Source organism: Anolis carolinensis, chromosome 4 (assembly GCF_035594765.1).
Source record: "Anolis carolinensis isolate JA03-04 chromosome 4, rAnoCar3.1.pri, whole genome shotgun sequence".
In the NCBI taxonomy this organism is placed as follows: Eukaryota; Metazoa; Chordata; class Lepidosauria; order Squamata; family Dactyloidae; genus Anolis; species Anolis carolinensis.
The window spans coordinates 142921606-142932755 of NC_085844.1; positions in this window are offsets into that span (position 1 = coordinate 142921606).

An 11150-nucleotide genomic window follows, 5' to 3' on the forward strand; every position below is an offset into this window, starting at 1 on the left:
CCATATTCCAGAAGCATTCTCTCCCAACATTTTGCCTGCATCTGTGACTGGTATCTTCAGAAGCTGAAGATGCAGCCAGATGCAGGTGAGACGTTAGGAGAGAATGCTGCTAGAACATGGCCATACAGCCTGAAAAACTCACAGCAACCCAGTGATTCCATCCATGAAAGTATTCAATGGTTTCTTAGTTGTTTTTAAAGATATATTTGTAAATTGTCAAACTATTAATTCATTATCATGAATGAATGACTCTGATAGGTTTCAACAGTTTTCAGACTTTTTAAAATCCAAGTTTGCTGCAGTACATTTTCTCCTCAGTTTCTAATGTAAAAGAAATGCATTAATTCATTCCATTATATGCATCTTTGTATGCATTTCTTCTACCATGCACATTTTTGTGCACAAATTCTTCATCTACCTATGTGTATTTTTGTAGACATGTTTTGATCAGAAATCAGAGGAATGCAAAACCTAAACATATAGTTGCATTCTGTCATGAATAAGTGACTCTGATAGATTTCAATAACTTTCAGACTTTTTTAAAAAAAAATTGCTACCATTTATTTTCTCATCAGTGTTTAATGTAAATAAAATGTATGAATTCATTCTCTAATACATGCATTTTTGTATGCATTTTATGTGAAGTTTATACACAAATTCCTCATCTATGTGTATTGTTGTAGACATGTTTTGATCAGAATTCTAGCTCAGCTTAGAAAAATGGAAAAATCTGAAATTGTTTACCATGGTTCAAATGATAGAAATTGTGTTCATTTGTGTCAGCAAATGAATTCTCTCTCTATTTTTATTCCAAGTTTTGTTGTATAGATCAGGAAACTGATTTTTCACAATTATTTATTTGCTAAATGCATTAGGCATAGAGTGCCGAATATTATTTCTGAGCTAATAACAATATTGTGGACTTGTTTTGGCTTAAAATAGACAAATCACAAGTAACTCTATGGAGCACTCATAGGAATACTGTCAAAAATGTTCCCAGGTGAATATTTTTCCTACTGTTGTAGACTGAAGCCCAGTAATTAAGGTATAAGTGATAAAGTTAAAGCCTAGGAGGCTGTGGAATCTAAAAGTCTTTGATGGCTCATAAGCCAGTCTGCCTCTTGGGTATGTGGAGTTTCTTGATGAAGTAGCTGAAATTGTTATCACCTAGCCTGATGGGATTTTTTCACTTGGTCTAATTCTCTGCGGCTTTGTGCTTCACGTAGCATCAAATCATAGAAAATGACTGTCATATAGCAGCTCCTTTGATGGTATAGGAGAAAGTAAGGATTGGGATATTGAAGTCCAAAACTTTAAGCAAAAATGTTTTTTAAAATGACAGAAGAAAATCATCTGCAGACTCCCAACAGTTTGCATTTCTACATTTTGAAGTTTGCCTTTGGGGCATGTATGTGACAGGAATCAACCTCAGAGTGGTTAAAAATGACTTGATACATGGGGAAAACCATGATAGAATGAATAAGACAGAATGATTTTTGAAAATTCCCCTACTAACTCATGTGCACTCTCACAAAATACAGCATTCTTTTCCAATATAGAAAAGAAACTGCAAAAGTCAATATTTGCATTACATTCCCCAGAATTTTCCAGCTAAAATGTTTTGGTAAAAAAACAAAGTTTATTGTAGGATACTAAATTATATTTTGCTTTGCAACCATAGATCTTCAGTGTGGGTGATCCTTGGTTCCAACTGGACCTTCAATCCTTGGTCCAGAGAAGGTGAGATATCAGTGCCGCAGCTTTCTATTTTCCCACTGTTTCTAGTCTCTTTCTAGATTCTGAAAAAGAATCAACAGCTGCTTGCAAGCAAACAAAGGACATTAGGAACAGGCAGGACTGTGAATGATTGGTGGTGATGGGCAGTCCTATAGGGGACTTATAGATGGTACATGACATTGAGTGATCGGCTATCTTTCTTTAACTGTTGCCTTCAGCAGCTCCTCGTGACACATGGAAGTACTATCCCTGTGTAGCCATTTTCTACTCTTATTGACTTCCAACATGTTTAGTGGCTCACAAAAACAGCATTAATACGTCAGTTGGACTATTAACAAGCTGAGTTGATTGACATTTTCATCTTCCACATCATGCTATAAGCTGTTGAAAAGATAGGGTACAGTGCAGTGTGGTTGCATAGTCTATGAACTGCTCTACAAGATGTGAACTAAAGGTATTGTTTGGAGGATGTTTCATGGTGGGGGGTTGGACTACACAATCTGACATTTTCCCCGGAATATCAGTTCAGTATCGGCCTTGCCTGAGCTCTGATAAAGACAGACAGGGAATCAAAATGACTCTTTTTAAAGTATGATAACATAATGTAAGTGTATTCAATAGATGAATAATGTTAGCTAAGGAATGAAATTAGAAAAAAACGTGGAAATAAAGGAAAGATAATGGATTTATTCAAAAAGAAATGAGAACTTTTAGTCTAGCTGAAACTACATTCAATATGTCTCAAATAGAATACTTGTTGAAATTGTAGTTATGGAATTGAGAACAAAATACAGTAGAGTCTCACTTATCCAACACTCGCTTATCCAACGTTCTGGATTATCCAACACATTTTTGTAGTCAATATTTTTCAATATATTGTGATATTTTGGTGCTAAATTCATAAATACAGTAATTACTACATGGCATTACTGCGTATTGAACTACTTTTTCTGCCATTTTTTTTGTCTAACATGATGTTTTGGTGCTTCATTTGTAAAATCATAACCTAATTTGATGTTTGATAGGCTTTTCCTTAATGCCTCCTTATTATCCAACATATTCGCTTATCCAACATTCTGCCGGCCCGTTTATGTTGGATAAGTGAGACTCTACTGTAATGTAATTCTGAAAAAAAGATAACACGACAAGTCATTATAGTGTGTGGTTGCATTGAAGTGATTTACTTAGTTGTTTATATGAATACATGTAAAATGCATTGACAATTCAAATATGGCCGGAAATGACCACTTAAATCTGCCAAATGATGCTTCATACCCATTGTGTGGAATAAGTGAACTCAACAACTACCCAGACCTTCAGAAGGCTTTTGGGCTTTAGCTTCTATGAAAGTATGTTTTTGCATCTCAGTGTTTAAAAATTTAACATCTTTGCAGTGTTGAATTGAAGATGCCACCTCCCTTTCTCCTTCTCATATCACAATATGGTCCTCTTCTCACTGGAAAATAGCTGTACTCCTTGAATTTGACCCATGCATGATTTTTAAAGCTCCATTTATTACCAAATAAATAAATTCTACAAGACACACCCAGGCTTTTTAAAGAAAAAAAGGAAAGAGAAATTGAAAGACTTGACTATCCCCAGTTAGAATCCATCGTATGCACTTGCATTCATTAATATGCTCATATAAGCATTTGAGAGAAGGCATAAAGATGTTATCTCGGACAATATCAGAAGTGACTGTCAATGAGGTGAGCAACCCACTGAATCATCAGTATACCCAGGGTGCTCCTTGCGGATCTTTACAACCCACTATCTGACCGGATCAAATCCAAAATTCTATGTGGAAATGTGACTAAATTGGCATTCAAGGATTGCTGTTCCATGCATGGTGAGCATCCCTCATAACCTAAATTATGCATTTTTGTGAGATTCAGAAAACAGACCTTTTCTGAAAACAATTGCCAAGAGCCATTCTAAGCCCATGAATAAGAATTCGCACTACTTTTTCTGAATATCCCCAAAGTTGCAAAAAGAGCACCTTCAGTGTGAACCAAAGAGGAATGGTCAAAGCTCAAAAAGAAGTAAATTGGCTTCTTTCATGTATTTCTGATCAACACTATAACTCTCTTTCACATCAGCAAGCTTAAGAAGATTTTAGTACATTGGTTTGTATGAGTCATAGAAACTAGTCTGATGTCTTTTAATGGACGATTATAAATTGATTTCATGAAGTGTTGAATAAAAATATTATGTTGGCAGTGATCATCCTTTCCATATCATTAACATTGAGTTATAATGATTTAAATCAAAGAAGCACATATGCCAAAGGCTATATATACTTGTATACAATATTTCTTAGAGAAATTGTTCATGATTGGTCTACTACTTCTGTTAATAATAATGAAGTACAGTAGAGTCTCACTTATCCAACATAAACATCCCAGCAGAACATTGGATAAGCAAAAATGTTGGATAATAAGGAGGGATTAAGGAAAAGCCTATTAAGTCAAATTACGTTATGATTTTACAAATTAAGCACTAAAACATCATGTTTTACATCAAATCAACAGAAAAGGCAATTCAATATATGGTAACGTTATGTAGTAATTACTGCATTTATGAATTTAGCACCTAAACTAGAAAACATTGACTACAAAAACATTGGCTAACAAATTGACTGCAAAGATAGAATTGCATAAAATGAACTTACAGTAACAACACTGCCAGACGTTAAATCTGTAAAAAGTTCAGTCTTTGCTGCCTAGAGAAACAGCTGTGGATTTGGGCAAGAGGCAGACTGTGCTGGATAATCCAGAATGTTGGATAAGTGAAGGTTGGATAAACGAGACTCTACTGTATTTACAAAAAAATCTCAAATTTCTTTAAAAAATATCAGTAACCTGTCTCAGGAGTATTAATTTCTTGAAGGGTGTAATGAATGAAATAAAATAAAATGGAAATTTACAAAGGGGCAAGCATGGAAGGTGAGATAATACATTGGGCTTCACTTTAGTTAACTACTGAAACACCCTTATAGTCTCCTTATAGTGAAGCCTTCCCTAGCACCTGACTCCTTCTCAGGTCTCCTAATTTTGTTCACCTTATTATGGCCCCTCACCAGGTCCATAATAAGATGAACCATATACATATTTCTATCTGGCAGTTACTTCATAGTCTGTCCCCAGTGGGGCATGCCATTATGGAGAGGCCCACCCTTCCCATAATCCTTATCAACCCCTGAGCTTTAAAGGAAACTTTATCCAAAGCTGAACTCTTCCTAGAGCGCACCCCTTATATTTTTCAATAACACAGAATCATAACATTGGAAGAGACTATAGGGGCCATCCACACCAACATTCTGCCATGCAGAAATGTACAATCAAAGCTGTGTCAACCGATGGCCATCTAAACTCTGTTTAAAAGCCTTCAAAGAATGAGACTATACCACAATGTGAAGATGTGTATTACATCGTCAAACAGCTCTTACCATCAGTTTTTAATATTCAGGTGGAATCTCTTTTCCTGCATTTTAAATCCATTGTTCTATGTCCTAGAGTGATTCTACATGAACCACTTATCCCAAGAACAATATGTAGTGGCAAACTCCAGTTTGGTCTCAGAGTGGTTCATACGACCACTGCCCCTCCTTGGCCACTGTGGAGGCAGGAGAGAGTCCTGTCTATTGTGGCTGAATCCGGTTTGAACCACTGGAGAACTACCGTTATCACCCTTTCCTATTCTTTTCATTGCAGTGGCCAGCAGGCATAACAAGAGTTCTTGTTATTTAGAATGATATTGGCTGGGCTGGAGGGAGGGGTGAGGAGGAGAGGAGGAATTGTGCCCTCAGTTCTCCCCTACCATCTCCGATTGCCTTGACACTCTGAACAGCATCACTCCAGGCAATGTGTGACCAGTCAAATCTGAGTCATGCCCACTGGCATTGCAATGAGGAGAATGGGACATGATGGTGAGTGCCATTGTCTCCCTGAGCTGCCTGAACATGGGGTATGCAGGGTGGCCATGCAAACAACTACAATCAGTTCCATCTTGGAACTAGCCCAATTGTTAATTGTTTAGACCCTACTCTTTTCTCAAGATTAGGACACAAAATGTCTCATTACTTTAAAAGTAATACAAATAAAAACAAACAAAAAGTACCTATTAAAATAGAATTAGACCAGTTATAATTATTAAAAGAATTCACTTAAAATACAATTAAAAACAAACACGTTCTTAAAATGGTTCAGCTAAACAATATTGCATCCTCTATCCTCTTCTTTAAAAAGCTGCTATTTAAAAATTAGAATAAAAATGTTCTATTAAACAATAAGGACAGCAAGTAGGGAACTACTACTGTATCCCTAAATTGTAGACATTATTTTTAGATTTGTATCTATACAACTAAATTAACATTTGCTACTTTTATGTTCATCTTTATGGTCTTTTGCTTCCCACTCCATTTGATTTCCCCTTTTTCAATTGTGATTCACACAAGGCTATCCCATTTTGCTATGACAGACCATCTTCAACTATGGTAAGTTGAAGTAGTCACTCTTTTTACACATCTAAATGACCAAATCTGTTGAGCCTCTATTCCTGATCATATAATGGCAATAGAAAAATAATTCCTTTTGGGTTTATAAATTGTCCTGATGGAGAACTGAAGATATAAGACACAAGTCCATGGTATAAAAAAATTCCCTACCAGAAGAAACTCCTGCCTGATTTATTTAATGTGCCAAGACAAAGAGAGATATTAAAAATGTCCAGCTGTTTGTGTGTAACAATGCAATCTTTTTTATTATTATTTTTCACTGGAAAACTTGAAAAAAGCAGGTTGCAATGCTGCCTATTCAGGACTTCTCAAGAAGCAAAAGTTACTGCATTGTGCAAAACTTCTCTCTTGCAAATGTTTTGCTGACTGAAGAATTGTTGAATCAGCCTTTCAAAATGTGGGGTCAGCAAATTAGATAACAAAAACGCTATTGGAAGATCTCAGATTTTTTCTGTCTGTCACATTATACATGCCATTTTTCTTAAACAGATTGCCTCAAATATATGGTTCAGCACACATGATGAATTTCAAACATTTTCCTGACTGGTTGTCTAAGTGAGCATTTCTGCAGCTGAAGCAAAAATGTGTCAGCTAGGGTGATTCCCAGTACTTAGCTGATGTTATGGTCAATAGTAAATCTGAATAAATGGCCACTCCTTCAGAGTGCTGGGAATTCTTTTATGACACAGACAAGATCATTGTCTTGAGTACACAATTTCCAAAGTGTCAGCTTATATCTTACTTTCCATCACACTGACAGCAAGCTTTTCTATAACTATTGTAAATTACTGTAGAGGTTTCATTGGCTACATACTGAAGGTCTCTAGTCTTTGAACGAAGTTTCATTGGCAGTTTCATTGATTCCCTGCTGGCTGCTGGCTTCCACATCAGTGGAGTAGTTAATCTGCTATGGGGTTTAGCCAAAGCATTAAACAAGCTATCCAAGATGCTGGATGAATTTGGAGGATAGGATTCAGCAACTTGGGCAGCTTTTTTGATGTATAAAATAAAACCAGAACAGATTCATTGTCCTGAGGACATGGGAACCACTAGCTGTGATTGTGGAGGACATCTTCACGCACATAGTCCTGTTTTATATCTGCTCATGAACAGTATTTATGCCATTAGGAAATAAATCTCTTTCAAAAAATAAGCTAATAGGAACTTTAGTGTGAACAATTGCATGTACAAGATACAACACACAGGATTTTTATACTGAAGGCCACACACACACACACACACACACTTTAAAGTTTGTATCCTGTACCCCCTCAGTTCTCCACCTTTGAACTCCTTCATTCTTCACCTTCTTTAAACTCACAAGGCAGCTTTGTGTTCAAAAGAGAAAACATTTTTCTTATATATTTATTTTCAGGAGAGAAAAAGGAAAATATATTTTTAGGAAGTAAGGAGATTGTACATTAGACTTTACTAGACTTTCATTGATTTGAGACTAGATTTACCCTACAGCATAGCTAGCATTCCTCCTGGGTTAGATATGGATAGGCCTTAGCCTTGTGAGATACATTTTCTTTTGATGAAAACCCAAAGGTAAACCTACAAAAGGCAACAGCCAAATGGTAGCTTAAGCAGAGTCACTTATCCACAGTACCCTATAAGCCTCACACTTAGATGATAGATAGATAGATAGATAGATAGATGATAGATAGATGATAGATGATAGATAGATAGATATTATCACAGAGAACCCAACATTCTATTTAATTCATATGTATTTGGGATTTTTACATTGTTGCAATTAAATTGTTTCTGAAGGCAAGAAACTATTCAAAATCTATGCAAATATGATCTATCAGCAGATCCTTAATTACCTGATGTTGATTCCTCTTCTGTATTATTCCATTTAATATATACATGTTATAGTTGGTTATGTTAAACAAGTAGAAAAATTATTAAAATTTTATATCTTGCCTTATATTATGAACCTGAACCTGCCACATGAGAGGGTACACATACGATGGCCATCATGAATGTAGGCCAGATGTTGTCATGAGAGAAACAATGTGTCTAGACTCTGTTCATGATATGAGTGGAGTCAGAGGGTATTTAAAGCCTAGCCCTAGCCAGGATCCCTTTACATGTTTCTTTGGGCCATCATGTCATGACTCACCTTCTTCCCACAGTGCAGTATGAGCTCTGCCAGTTGCTTTGAGGCCAGATCGAAATTTTGTCCGCCATTCATGGAATTTTTGTTTATTGGATGTGTATGGATGGTGTTGCTAAATAGTTTGTCATTTGGCAGGTAACTGGAGGAGAAAGCAAAAGTTTGTGTATGGGGCCCTTTTGGCAAAAGGTAGGCCTTGGGGGAAAGTGTCTCCCCTTGAGGGGAATGTACAAAGGGGTCTGGATATAATGAGTCTCAGTCTCTACACAATGAAGTCTGTCATTGTCCTTGGTAACCATACTATTCCAATTCCTGCTGTCCAAACCTTTATTGTCTTCATTGAACTTTAAATCCTATGAATTGTGGGATGTCTTTGGTCTGCCTTTCAGTAGATGGCTGGTTAGAGAGTTATTGGATTTCCCTTGGGGTATGGGTGTTTCACTCAAGGGAATGGCAAGATGGTAGTCAAGAGTGACCCCTGGCCTCAGTTGATTCTGCATTTGTTTGCTTCTCCATAGTTCACCACAGATTAAATATATTCTAAAGAATTCATGAGGTTCCCCATGGTGATTTACCAGCCTCCAGAGCTAACCGGCAGCAATCCTGGAGCACTACCCACCTGGCAGGGATGCTTCCCCATCATTATGAGGAAGTGTCACTGCATGACTTGTCCCTGTGGTAGCCCCATTGTTCCAAATGGAAAACGGGTAGTCTCCAGGCACCAGTTGAGCAACTGAGCCCCACCAGAAGTGAGGCTATGTTGTGTGATGGGTGGTGTAGAGCTCCGTCACTCAACTGGGGTGGCAGCATCCTAGGACATTAAAAATTTGTCATGTGATGAGGTCATAAGTCAAATAAAATGACATTTATTTAACTCAGTTCTTGATGTACTTTCCATTATTCTATTGTTGGTCAGCAAAAGACAAACAAATGGACAAGAATATAGAGTACACTAGTGATGCCCAGAAGAGAACAGAAAATGGACTCACTTAACTTTAAGCTATCATTTAAAGGATTTAAAGTTAAAGTGGAATGTCCCCATACTTTTGAAAGACTAATAGTTAATGTTATAGGAAGGAAACAAAACCAGGCTCAGAAATCATCTCCATTTTGAGGTAGAAAAGCTTACAGGAGAATTAAACCTTGTTGGGTCAAGATCATGAACTATGGCCTCTACTTTGATATATTAGAGTATACTAAGAGTCACTTTTATTATATTCGAAATTCAGCATTGTTTTTCCTGAACAATTTGGATGGCATAGAAAACTGTCCTTTTTGGTTATCTTTACTAAAGTGCTGTGAAATTATTTGAGGCTTTCTGGAAATACTAATCCAAACAGATTCAATTTTCTTTCACCTGAAGGAATTCAGTCATCATATGACCAGTCCTAGAAATATTGCTTAGTTAAAGCAATGGTATTCCCTGTAGTAACCCATGGATGTGAGAGCTGGACCAGGAAGGCTGAGTGAAGGAAAATAGACACTTTTGAACTGTGGTGTTGTAGAAACGTTCTGAGGAAAATTCAAGATCAGACCAGTCCATACTCCAGGAAAGAATGCCCGACTGCTCACTGGAGGAAAGGATATTAGAAGCAAAGATGAAGTACTTTGGCACATAATGAGAAGACAGGAAAGCTTGGAAAAGATCATGATGCTGGGGAAAATAGAAGGGAAAAGGAAGAGGGGCTGACCAAGGTCAAGATGGATAGATGTTATCCTTGAAGTGACTGGCTTGACCTTGAAGGAGCTAGGGGTAGTGATGGCTGACAGGGAGCTCTGGCGTGGGCTGGTCCATGAGGTCATGAAGAGTCGGAAGCAACTGAACGAATAAACAGAAACAGAAATATTGCTCTCACTCCAAATCAGCTTTGTTTTCTCAAAGTAATGTCATCTAAGTATGTAAACATGTGCTTTTTTGTTATAGCACACAAAAACAGGTTTATAACAGTATTGATACATTTTTCCTTTATTCCTTTCATTCTGGGACCTTTTTCAATTAAAAAGAAATATTGTGTAAAAATACTTGTTTTCCATAGTACTGTTTAACATATACTTTTGCAGAATATATTTTCCCTATGAGAAAGTGCAAGCTTTTTATCCATATACATGTTCTCCGGAGCAAAAAAAAGAATGTGTGGAAATTATTTTTCAACAAAAATTTCTGAGATCTGAAAAATCTTGTAGTAACCATTTCATTGATAGTGTGTTTTTCCATCTGTGACTATCTATTTATCTATCTGAACACGGAATTCTCATATTCAGAACATTCTGCAGAGGAATTAAGTAAACATGTCAGTTGGGAAATGCACTAAAATTTAACATGCACAATAATATAATATCACATAAGAATGAGTTTTGTGGTGCATATGGACAGAAAGTACAGTATTGCTATGATGAATGCATAGACTAATTTTAAAAGTCTGGATGGATCAGCAAAATGCCTGCATTTTCCATACAGATAGATATTGGCTGAGATAATGAAATAGGAGGTATTGTTTGGAGAGGAATGACTTGAGTGATAATGAAAGATGAAAGAAACTGCAATTTGAGGACACTTAGAAACGCAGATGTTGTGTATGAATATGAGAAAACTATATTCATTTGTTTTTAATACAGGCCAAGTATTCCTTATTTGAAATGATTGGAACCAGTAGTGCTTTGGACTTTTGATTTCTTTATTTATGCTGGGTTTTTTGTTGGTTTTATGAATTTAGGATTGTCACCTGTGGTAGGCTCATATGATAGTACTTTCCGCCTCTATCACTGCCGTAT